This window comes from Telopea speciosissima, chromosome 3, assembly GCF_018873765.1.
Source record: "Telopea speciosissima isolate NSW1024214 ecotype Mountain lineage chromosome 3, Tspe_v1, whole genome shotgun sequence".
NCBI classification, from domain to species: domain Eukaryota; kingdom Viridiplantae; phylum Streptophyta; class Magnoliopsida; order Proteales; family Proteaceae; genus Telopea; species Telopea speciosissima.
Genome location: NC_057918.1, coordinates 47,433,827 through 47,445,389, shown reverse-complemented (window position 1 = coordinate 47,445,389; position 11,563 = coordinate 47,433,827).

The following is an 11,563-nucleotide window of genomic DNA, read 5'->3' as shown; positions in this document are numbered from 1 at the left end:
CTGACCTAGTCTTTGGATAGGGTATGATCTACGCTCCCTACATGTCGTAAATACATATTACAACATACCTACATATCTATGTTTGGTTTGCATAGCATCACTCCACTCAGTTTGTACATCGCAATATTAAGCACATAGCCTTAACTATCTACACACACATTAATTCTTATATATATATATTTATCTATCATTGGATACTTACACTAATAAGGAAATCAATTTACATGTGTTTTACTAAAATCCCTAAGCAAGAGTTGTATTCCCTTAGTCTTATGAAATTTGTGTTTGTTTAATTAACTATATTTTGTTATATTATATATTTTTTTATAATCCAAATATGATTATATATATATTTTTTTATAACTACTCACTTTTCCGAAGTTTATTGAGGTTATTTTAGGTAAAACCACAGTGCCCATGTGTTAAAACACATAATCAACAAAAATGCATTCACTGGGCGATGTCTCTGGGCGTTGGATGCATCGCCCAGAGAATCGGGGCGCAGGTATATGAGTCCAAGAGGGACCCATATCATTTCATCCTTTCCCTAAAATTCTCTAAACACCTAGAAAAGCTCTTTGGAGGGTAGTGTGACCATTTCCACACCAAGTCCTCACATTTCCTTGGGTTTCCCGCGAATCTTCGCAAGCTTAGGTAAGATTTCTTGGCTGCATTCACCTATTAGGTTTTCTTGTTGTTTTTCCTTGCTTTAGCTAGGGTTTTGTTAAATTTTCTTGCCCTAACTACTTCTTTTCCTTTTCTTTTTGTAGCAAAATGTCTACTAGTCACCGTATGGCTAGGAAATTGGTAGCCCGGAAGAGGCTACGAGTTGAGAGTGATCATTCCTCTTCATCATCATCCATGATGCCTCCCTCTTCACCTAGGGACGATTCATCTTCGGAGGAGCCCGAGTTTGACCAGTTCCTCTTCTCTAGGTATGAGCATTTCAAGGATTGGGACAAGTTTAAGCCCCTCAAGATAGTCAATGGTCGGGTAGTACGGGTGGATGACTTCCATCAATACAGTCTCTTACTAGGTTCAACACCCTAGGTTGGGCCTCTATGTTGTCTCCTACTGAACCTTGTTATCCCAACTTGGTTCAGTATTTCTACTGCAACTTGGTGCCATCTGGGGCGCAAGAGTTTGGATTGGTGAGTAGAGTGAAGGGAGTGGATATTAGGTTGACCATTGCCTCACTAGCAGGGATATTGGGGCTGCCCAATACTGGAGAGAGGTGTTACTACAAACCTCGCGTTGATATTTCTGAGATGTTCTCCTTGGAGACCAAGAGGTGGGTCTTCAAAGCATTGACAGGTTCATAGGACACTCCTAAATCTGAGGCTTCCTATAAGCCTAGTGCCCGAGTGATTAGGAGTGTAACCTACAACATCTACCCCAAAGGCGGTAATAGGGGTAGCATTTCTATGATGAGAGCGTATATCACATGCTGCTTATTGGGAGCAGGCAGAGGGAGTCCAGTCATAAACCTCCCATACCTATTACACCAGGTTGTGCTATATCATGCACAGAACCCATCTGATGGGAACCTTCCATATGGGAAGTTCCTTACCTTAGTCTTTCGGCACTTTGAGGTTCCTTTGGTGGGTGAGTATATGGAGAAGGATTGATCCAGGCCCATCGATAAGACCTCAATACTGAAGATGAAGGTGCCAGGGGGTGATCCACCAGAGGATGAGGAGATGGTGATGCCAGGAGATGCGCAGCAGGGAGATGAGGAGCTGGATGAGGTGTAGGGTGGTGATGAGCAGGGTGACATCCAGGGTGAGCATGGAGAGGAGCAGGGTGATGGGCATGATGACATTGAGGGCATTGGTGCACAGTTTACAGACTTGCCTACTTATGAGGCGATGGGTGCCACCAGTTCTCAGGTTCCTGGGCCTTCTGAGTGGGCACAGATGATGTCACAGTTTCAGGATCTCAGTACTCAGCTCACTGACATGTCGACTAGGATGGATCGGGGCTTCACATCATTGGAGAGCAGGGTGGGATCTGTCGAGCAGCACTTAGACTTTTGGGACAGGTTCTATTGTGTAGACTCGCACCAACCATAGCCTCCATCGGGCGACTTGCCTCCGCCTGAGTAGTTCCTTCCAGCCAGCTTCTGACTCAGTGCTACATGGTTCAGACATATCTTTTTTTTTTCTTAGCTTATGTACTTTTCTTTTGTTCGAGATGTATTTAGTTAGTTTTTTTTTTTTTTTTGTTAGCTTATGTAAATATCTGAAAGTAGTACTACCAACCAAACTTATGTAGTGGCTTAGCCACAATTATCTTTTATTTAATGGAAATCATGCATCTTTTAGTTAATTGTATTTACCTCCCCTGTATCTTTTAAGTATTACATGTTTTAATGTTGGTAGCTTATTAACCCTAATCTGCATTCCGTGAATGTAAGAAGAGCCTCACGCTCTGATACCAAGCTCTATAACACCCCAAACCACCCCCAGGGAGGATTAGGTAGGTGACCCGAATTACGTAATGGCAATCCGCCAAATCCCACGCATCTATAAGCAGTTATTACATTCATGGTCCCACATTCATCACATTACTACAGGTAAGATCAGAGTACTGCAGATAAACTATAATTATAAATACAAAGGGAAAGCGTAGTGATACGAGAAATGATGATAATATATATACATATGTTTGTCCTGATACATTCCCCAAACTACCCACAAACTATGAAGTAAAGCTGACAAGAACAAAAGCCAAAGAAAATACATACATATCTATATAGGGTGAGCTGACCCAACCCCAAAAAGAAAGTAAGAAAGACTACAGCTAAATCACAAGCAAGATGCGGATAAACTCCTAACAAAAACAAAAAGGAGTCCCCAAGACAAAAAGCATCAAGTGTACTCTTCAACGGTCTTCATCAATGACCACTGAGAATGCACGCATCATTGGCACGACCTCCGTCGGGGTCCACACCAATATCATCATAATAACCAGGGCTCTCCTCCTCATAATGAGCCTTCATGCCACAACGGCATTGATTTGCAAAATCATCTAAAGAAAACATATATAACAGAGTGTGAGCTCCATTGAGCTCGTGAGCAAAACATATCATCATGCATGCACATGCAACCATCATTCACATGATCCTACATGATATGCAAGTCCAGATTTATTATTAGTCGCCTAACAATACAACTAAGTCAGGTCAGTGATACTACAATCCCTAATACATGTATCCCTGGTGCGGGCTTGGTTACCCCTTCCCACAATACACCCATTGAGTTGTCAGAGAGGACCAGTCAGCTCCTGTATTCATTCACCAAGGTTAGCCCAACCAACCCTCTGTGATTAACTTATGGGGCAATCCGTTCCTTTTCTCTTTTCTTTTCTTTTCTAGCTTATAGCCCAAAATCACCATTCCGGTGCAAACACATTTCTTTTCTTTTCACATATACACATATGGTCACCCTCATAGGCATCCAACACCTTAACCCCTGTTGGCAAGGGTGCATAGCACGGGTGATGAAACTCTAATCCCATGTCTATATGGCATCGTATGAGTCGAGCGGTGTCAACCATATCCCATACTATGGGCTACCACAGGCTTCATTTCTAAGCCGACTATGGCATCTAGTCTATCACTCACATTCATCATATAAAATTCACAGTGTTGATCAACAGACAGTCAATATGTAGTAATTTGAGTAATTGAATAAAATTAGATAACACAACATTTATAATTTAAGATTCTTAACCACCGACATAGTATCACAGTTACACATACATATATGATAATACTTCACTCACCTGGGTCTTGTCTTGTTCTCAGAACTCGGTTACAAATTCAATTCCAATTGCACTCTGGTTGTAGGCCTCGAGCGCGGGATCAAATCCTAGATATAAATCAGAAATTGGCATTTTAATAGTCCAATCTATCTCTGGTTGTCCTAAGGTTAACCTAAGCTCACTGGGTTGACCCGGTGTTCAGTTAGTTTTCACTTGGAATTCTCTGGGCCTTACACTGGGCCTTAGGCCTATGTCCCGATGCATCATCCAGAGATGGTGGCCTAGGGGTAAAATGGTCATTCTTAGTATTAGTACCTGACTCTAGATCATAATAGGCTTACAGTGCTATCCTCAACTTGACAGTGCTGCAGGACCAAGCACAGGCAGCGTTTCCAAGTCCTACGGGGCCCACTTGGGTTCCCAAGCATTGTCTTATTTGGATAGATGTGTAGAGGGGCATTTAGGTCATTTCCCACCTTCCCACATAGTACCATGACCAATGGGTAAGGTCTCCCAAGTCAAAACATCAAAACAACAACAAATCAATCACTAGGCGATGGCTCTGGGCGTTGGGTGCATCGCCCAGAGTCTTCAAACCGAGATTTGGCTGAGATTCCTGGGTTACTGCTAATGGGCAGTGACCAAATCATCTTCCCATGCATGTTAGAGTATTAGGTGACCCCAGGGGTGATCTTCATTTTGGTCCATGTGGATTTTCCATTGGGCCCACCACTTGGCTGCCAGATGCTGCCCAGACAGCCTAGTGAATAGTAACCCATAAATTTTCCCAGCCTCGGATCTAGGTTTCAGTCACATGCAAAGCTGTATTGAAATATCAAATGGCAATCTAGGGCTGCTACCACCTAGGGCTTGGTCTCATGCAGCCAGGGCTTGCATCCAGGGCTCTAACAGCCAAATAATAGGGCATCTGGCAGTGCAGCCATGCATAGCTAGATTTCAGCTCCAAGACTAGCATAACAGATCTGTATTCTTACTTAAAACTCTCAGATCTTCTATGCTTTATACTTGCATGGCAGATTAGGAGCAGTTCTAGGCAATTCCCAACTGTTCTGGGCTGCCAAAGAGCAGAAAATCATCCAAAACACAGGCATTCAAAGGGAGCAGCAGGTAGGGCAGTGATTATATACCTGAGCTGAGCTTGGGTGCCACAAAATCTGAGCTCAGATGTGTGAGCTGCTCTTCCCTTCCTTCTTCTCTTTCTTCTTCTTCTCCCTCTCTTTTCCTCTCTTTTCTTTCTTCTCCCTTCCCCACAATTTGAATAGTAGCCAAGGGGTTTAAATGAACCCATGGCACTGCTATTTATACCCCCAGCCCATACTAGGGTCTGTTTGGCTGCTAAGGCCCTTTTTTAAAATGAGTTTTTGGACTATTTTTTAGTGATTTTGGGCACACTAGTGGGGTCCATAGTGGTTCAAGGGTATGAAGTGGTCCCTCAGACTCCCCTCTATCTATGGAGGGTGCCCATGTCCAATATGAGTGGTCCCCATAATTTAAAATCAATTTAATATGCTATTTTGCACTCTGGGCGATGTCTCTGGGCCTTATTTGCAAAGCCCAGTACATCGCCTAGAGATTTCAGCAAGGCTAAATCTCAGTGGGGCTTGCACAGGGGTTTGACCCATGGTTAGGGCATTGTCCCCACATGCCAATTAGAGTTTTTTTACACACTTTTCTAGAGGTGGGTCCCATAGTTATGGGGAGGAGAGAGGTTACTTGGAGTCCAGTCCATACATAAGGCTATGAGCATGCAGCTGCAAGGGTCAGTGATCCATCTACTGACAAGCATGTAGGATGATCCATACAGGGTTTCTTCATCAATCCAATTTACTGGTGTGATACTCCATAGTGTTCTTGGTTGCCTGGTCAGGGGTTCCTATACTTCAGTCAAGATTTCAGTCAGTCAGGGGTAGGGTTTGATAGTCAATTTCTCCGTACAAACATGCACTACCTTCAGATGACAAGAGATTCTATCTCTACTAGTTAAGTGCATAATCAGTTATTACTACAAGTGTTTTTCCATTGAACTAGTTGACTAGATGTTAGTCTTGTGTTTAGTTGGTTTCCACTTACAGGTTATTTCTCATTTAAGAGCTTTAAACCCATCTCCCTAAAAGTCTTCCATATCACATCCCTACCTAGGCATTTTATAAAGGGATCAACCAATTTTTCTTTAACTTTACACAACTAATAGTCACAACTCATTTGCCGAGTTCTTCTCTTACATAGCTATGTCTTAAACTGATATGCCTTGACTTTCTATTGTAAACTTTATTATAAACCCGTGATAATGTTGCTTCATTATCCCAAGATATTAATATAACAGACATTGGCTTAGGCGATAAAGGAATCTCTGATAATAGGTCCCTAAGCCATTCTGCTTTCTTTACTGCCATTGCCAAAGCAATAAATTCATACTCCATAATTGATGTGAAACCACTGTTTGTTTTTTGAATCCTCAAGAAATTGATCCTCCACCCAAGGTATTCCAACCACTTGTGAACTTAGATTTATCAGATCCTGTAATCCAATTTACATCTGTGTATCCTTCTAGTACTGTGGGAAAATCCTTGTAACTTAATGCATAATTCATTGTGCCCTTACGTAAGTATTCTAGAAACTACGTTCCAGTGAATTTGTCCACGGTTATGAATAAACCTACTCAAAATACCAACTACAAAAGCTATATCAGGATGAGTGCACTGCATGACATATATTAAGCTACCAATGAAACTAGAGTATTCTAATTGAGATGCAGATTTTCCTTCATTAGAAGATAATTTGACAGAATGATCATAAGGGGTAGCAACTGGTTTACAATCCTCATGGTTGAATTTCTTTAAAATTTTCTTTATGTAATGAGACTGTGTTAAAGAAATAGAATCAAAGGATCTAAAAATTTTGATTCCAAAATTACATTTGCTTCACCCATATCTTTCATATCAAACATGAAGATAAAAAAAAGTCTTTATCTCTAATACAATGCTTAAATTAGTACCAAAGATTAACATATCATCAACATATAAACATATTATAACACCATGTCCATTTTTGAATTTAGAGTAAACACATTTATCAGATTAATTTATTCTAAATCCATTTGCTATAACCTTTTGGTCAAATTTTTCATGCCATTGCTTAGGAGCTTGTGCATATAGCACGTCATGAAGAAGTAAGATGCGCCTAACGCGCAAGGTGAGCTGATAGATACCAACTTCTCGAACCACTTCACTTGTGCCATTTTCCATATAGATATTTTGGGAGCCATTTGGAATCTTCCTATAATCTACAAATCCCCCTCGATCATGTGCTTGTTGCTCCTGTATCCACAATCCAATCAGATTGGGTATGGGCAACCAAAACATGTGTACACACAAACGTAGAAAGAGAGATGGATAGAATTGGTACCTTCTTCGCTTCAGTGTAATCACGAGCGAAGTGTCCCATCCTCTAGAAGTTATAGCACTTTATCTTGGTAAGATCTCTTTTTCCACCCCGCTTTCCACGTATGTGTTTAGTGGATTTGCCTTCATTTGGTGCAGCATTCTGAGCTTGTCCTTGATTCCCTGTTTTCCTTTGTTTCTTACGCTTAGACCCAGAAGTCTTGTGCTGCCCCGCTTGGGTAACAAGGGCTTATGTTTGGGTTGCTTCTAGGCGCTCCGCCTCTAGTTCCATATGAGCGGCAATGTCATTGAAAGCTTTGACATTGTCGCTGTATGTGAGAACTATTTTTATTTGGGCCCAGGAATCAGGTAACGTCCTAATGACAGCTTGAACTTGCTGCTCATCGGTAAGGTATACCCCAACATCATCTTTCTTATCATGTCTTTCACAACCCTAAGGTGCCCAACCATGTTGTGCTTAGGGTCCTTACGGTACATCTTAAACTTTAAGGTCATGGCCCGTAGCCTTGTAGTTGATGTACCACCACAGTCTATCTTAACCTGGTCCCACATGGACTTGACAGTTTCGCACTTCTCATACTGGCTGATTAGATCATCGTGCATCGAGTTTAACATGATAAAGTGAGTACTATAGTTCTTTTTAAACCAAGCCTGATAGGCTTCTTTGTCTTGACGGTGACAAGCGGTAGTGTCCTCATCAGGTTTGGCCATCACAGAGGTCAGGTGTTCAAGGCATTCTTGTTCATTCAGTAAGAGCCTAATCTTACGATGCCACATGTCATAGTTGGTTCCATCCAACTTATTGCCTTGATTAAAGTCAGCAACAATGGTCTTGGTGGCCATCACTACAGTCCATAAATGCAAGGGAGGACATTTAGTACACATTCAAAGATTTTGTTCAAGAAATCCTGATTAAAATTAATGGTTCTCTTCTTCACATTGTGAGACCAAAAATTTCGCTAGGCTCATAATCAAATCTCATAAATGTATTGATTTGGTAACGTATAATTTCAATCGATTTCGAACAAAAATAAGTCAAAGAGGAAAGGACATCTCCAAACCACATAATAATACGTCATCCATCGGGTGCACAAGGATCTCACACAAGAGACCCAAATGGTACTTGAACTGATATGCCGAGTCGATACAAGAACATGATATGTAGTGTAGTAGCTTCCCTTTACATGCCTTGTCAAAATAAAAACTTAAAATTACAACCATCTCTTTACATTGAAGAATCCTACTGCATTACTACTATGGAGCACCGCACTTTGTATCACATTCAAATACCAACTTTATCGCACATAGATAAAAAACATATCCTTTACACAAGCACCAATAAATTTTTCTTTCCATAGAATATAAAAAACATAGGCTGCACGGGATGGGGTTTGACCTCTTACCCATATGGTGCAAGTCAAACAAAGTCAATACCACCACGGGAGGATAAAATTGCCAATTTAAATTTGCAAACACATTAAAGCAAAAATAAAAAACTCAAGGACAATTAAAACTAAATAAGGGAAAAACAAGAATGTGGCTGATCTCTTCGGGTATCTTCTTGCCAAAACCCTAAAAAAATCTCTGCCCCCCTCTTTTTTTTTTTTTTGTAGACTGGCCGTGCATGGCAGCCCTTGGTTGTACCATCGCCCAACACTCAACCCCGTATTCTTTTGAATGTTCATGTGGGACACACTCGAGTCGCACAAACCAAAAAAACAATCATTACATTATAATCGAAATCCAAACATTCAAAAAAACACTTTTGAAATCCGTGTAATGATTATGCATTATTAATTTTAATGCCATGAAAAACAAAAATAGTAATCATTACATTATAAAATCAAAACTTTCAAAAAGCACTTTCGAATACCATGATGCACTCATTGCATTATGGTATTTCTCTTTTATATAAAAATCAAGTATACACAGGGGCGCGTGCAAGGAGTCCAAGAAGGACCGCGGGGTGTGCAAGTCAATAGGGACCATAAGCGCACAAGGCCATAATGTGTAGCAGCAACATGTGGGCATGCTGGCTTCGGCATAATGGCGGTAGCTAGCTGAGTTGCACATGCACCGTCGCTGGTTGCGGATCTCAAGAAACCTCATCTCAAAAAAAAATATTTTTTTTGAACAAATCGAAAGCAAACCAAACCCTAATGGCTTTGATGCTAATGTGAATAAAGCATCACGCGTTACGGTGTTACCTGAGCAGAGATGGGAACGCAGCGGAAGAGGATCTCGTATGGGTTTGGTTACTAGCTTCACGAACTCAAACAATCCACACCACAAATCCCTGGGAAGAGATGGAAAACCAAAGTGTCACACCCCGAACCACCCCCTGAGAGGATTAGGTCGGTGACCCGAATTGCACAGTAGCAATCTGTCAAACCCCAAGGATCCAGTAGCTGATAATACCATTCACAAACACACACACCCATAATGATGGATAGAACATAATTATAGACTGCAGGGGAAACTAATATTTACATAAACATTCAAGTTTAAAGTACAAGCCATACAGTCATTAATTCTCAACACCACCATCCGGACAATCACCACACCTCCAACCAATAGCTCACAAAATAACAAAAAGGGGCAGACCACAGAAGCCCCACTCAAGCTATACAAAAACGGGAAAAAGTCAATAGACAAGTATCTACATAAAAAAGAATTCCCTAAGGCTAAAAGTTAGTAAACTGCCCGCCCTTCACGGGCCATCTTCAACCGTCACCGAGATCACCCATACTAGAGGGAAAGCCTCCATCCGGGTCCATACCCACATAGTCATAATCAAAATCACCTTCCTGCTCGTGATAAGCCTCCCAACCAACATCACGTCCACCTATAAGATCATCTAAAGAAAAAGAGATATACAAGAGTGTGAGCTCCACTGAGCCCGTTAATGAAATATAACCATGCATGTACATGCAAGCACAACTAAATGAGTCCTACATGAAATGAGGTTCTTTTTATTATTAAACCCCCTAGCATCACAACTAAGATAGGTAGAAGTGCTACTACAATCCCCAATACATGTATCCCTGGTGCGGGCTTCTAACCCCTTCCCGCGATACACCCATTAAGTTGTCGAAAAGGACCAGCCAGCTCCAGTATGCTCTCCATGGTTAGCCACAAGCCCTCTGGGATTAGTCTGTGAAATCACCGTTCACCATTTCTGTGTAACATTTTTCTTTCTCTGGCATTCAGCCAAGTACTCACCTTTTCGGTGTAACATAATTCTTTTCTTTTTTCTCTTTGATATAGGATCTCCCATAGACATCCAACACCGTAACCCCTGTTGGCAAGGGTTCGTAGCACGGGTGATGATACTCTAGCCCAATGCATTCTATATGGCATAGTAAGAGTCGGGTGGTGCCAACCGCATCCCATTCTACGGGCTACCACAGGCCTCATTTCCAAGTCGGCTATGACATCTAATCTAGCATTTTCACAAGTATATCATTATCAGTCAATTTTGATATCTAATAGATATGAATCAGAAACAAATAAGAATATAAAATAATTTAATAATTAAAACAATAAATATTGTTGTTGTTGTTGTCATGACTCATCAGTCACGTTACACCTACACCCATGGTATAATTCCACTCACCTTGTGTCAATCCTGCTTGTCCTTCAGCCGGCTTTATCCCAGTTGGTATCTGACACAGCACCTCATGTTCAGGGTTATAACCTAAGCTGACCGGACCATTAGAACATATTCAACATTGTCTAGAAATGGTCTTAGAGTTCTAGGTTTGGTTTAGGTTTGCTCAAACATTGTTCAGCAAAAATGGGAACAGAAGCATGGTTCTGTTTCAGGTCTGGCTTGGTTTACAGTGCGGTTTTGGATCCTCATTTTGGGTCCACTAGCACACCCAAGACATGGTTATAGCAAGGATGGTTGGGGTATGATTTTAGGGTAATTTTTATGCCCCCAACACAGTCCAAGGCCTGTGGGTGCAGATCAAACAGGTTGGAATCAAATTAGACATCAATAGCAGCACTGGACGATTCACTGAATGTTTGGACCAAACGTCCAGTGCATGCTCCAGTGCCTGTAGAACACGAGTTTCTTGCTTAAATCTTGATTTCAGCAACAAATTTCCTCTCTAATTCAATTTTGGATGAGTTATGGGGGTAGCATAGCCTAGGATTAAGCTTATGCAATGGTTTTAGGGATTTCCAAATTGGGTTTACCAATAGGTTGCTGGATTGGGTACTGACATCAAGTAATTCAAGCCAGGAAGGCTGAGATTGAACATGCAGCCATTCAAACCTTATCTACACACATAACAGCAAGCATGCATGTGCATTTTAGCTATAATCTAAGGCCCTAGAATACAAATCTGCTTATGCATGCAAGGATCTAT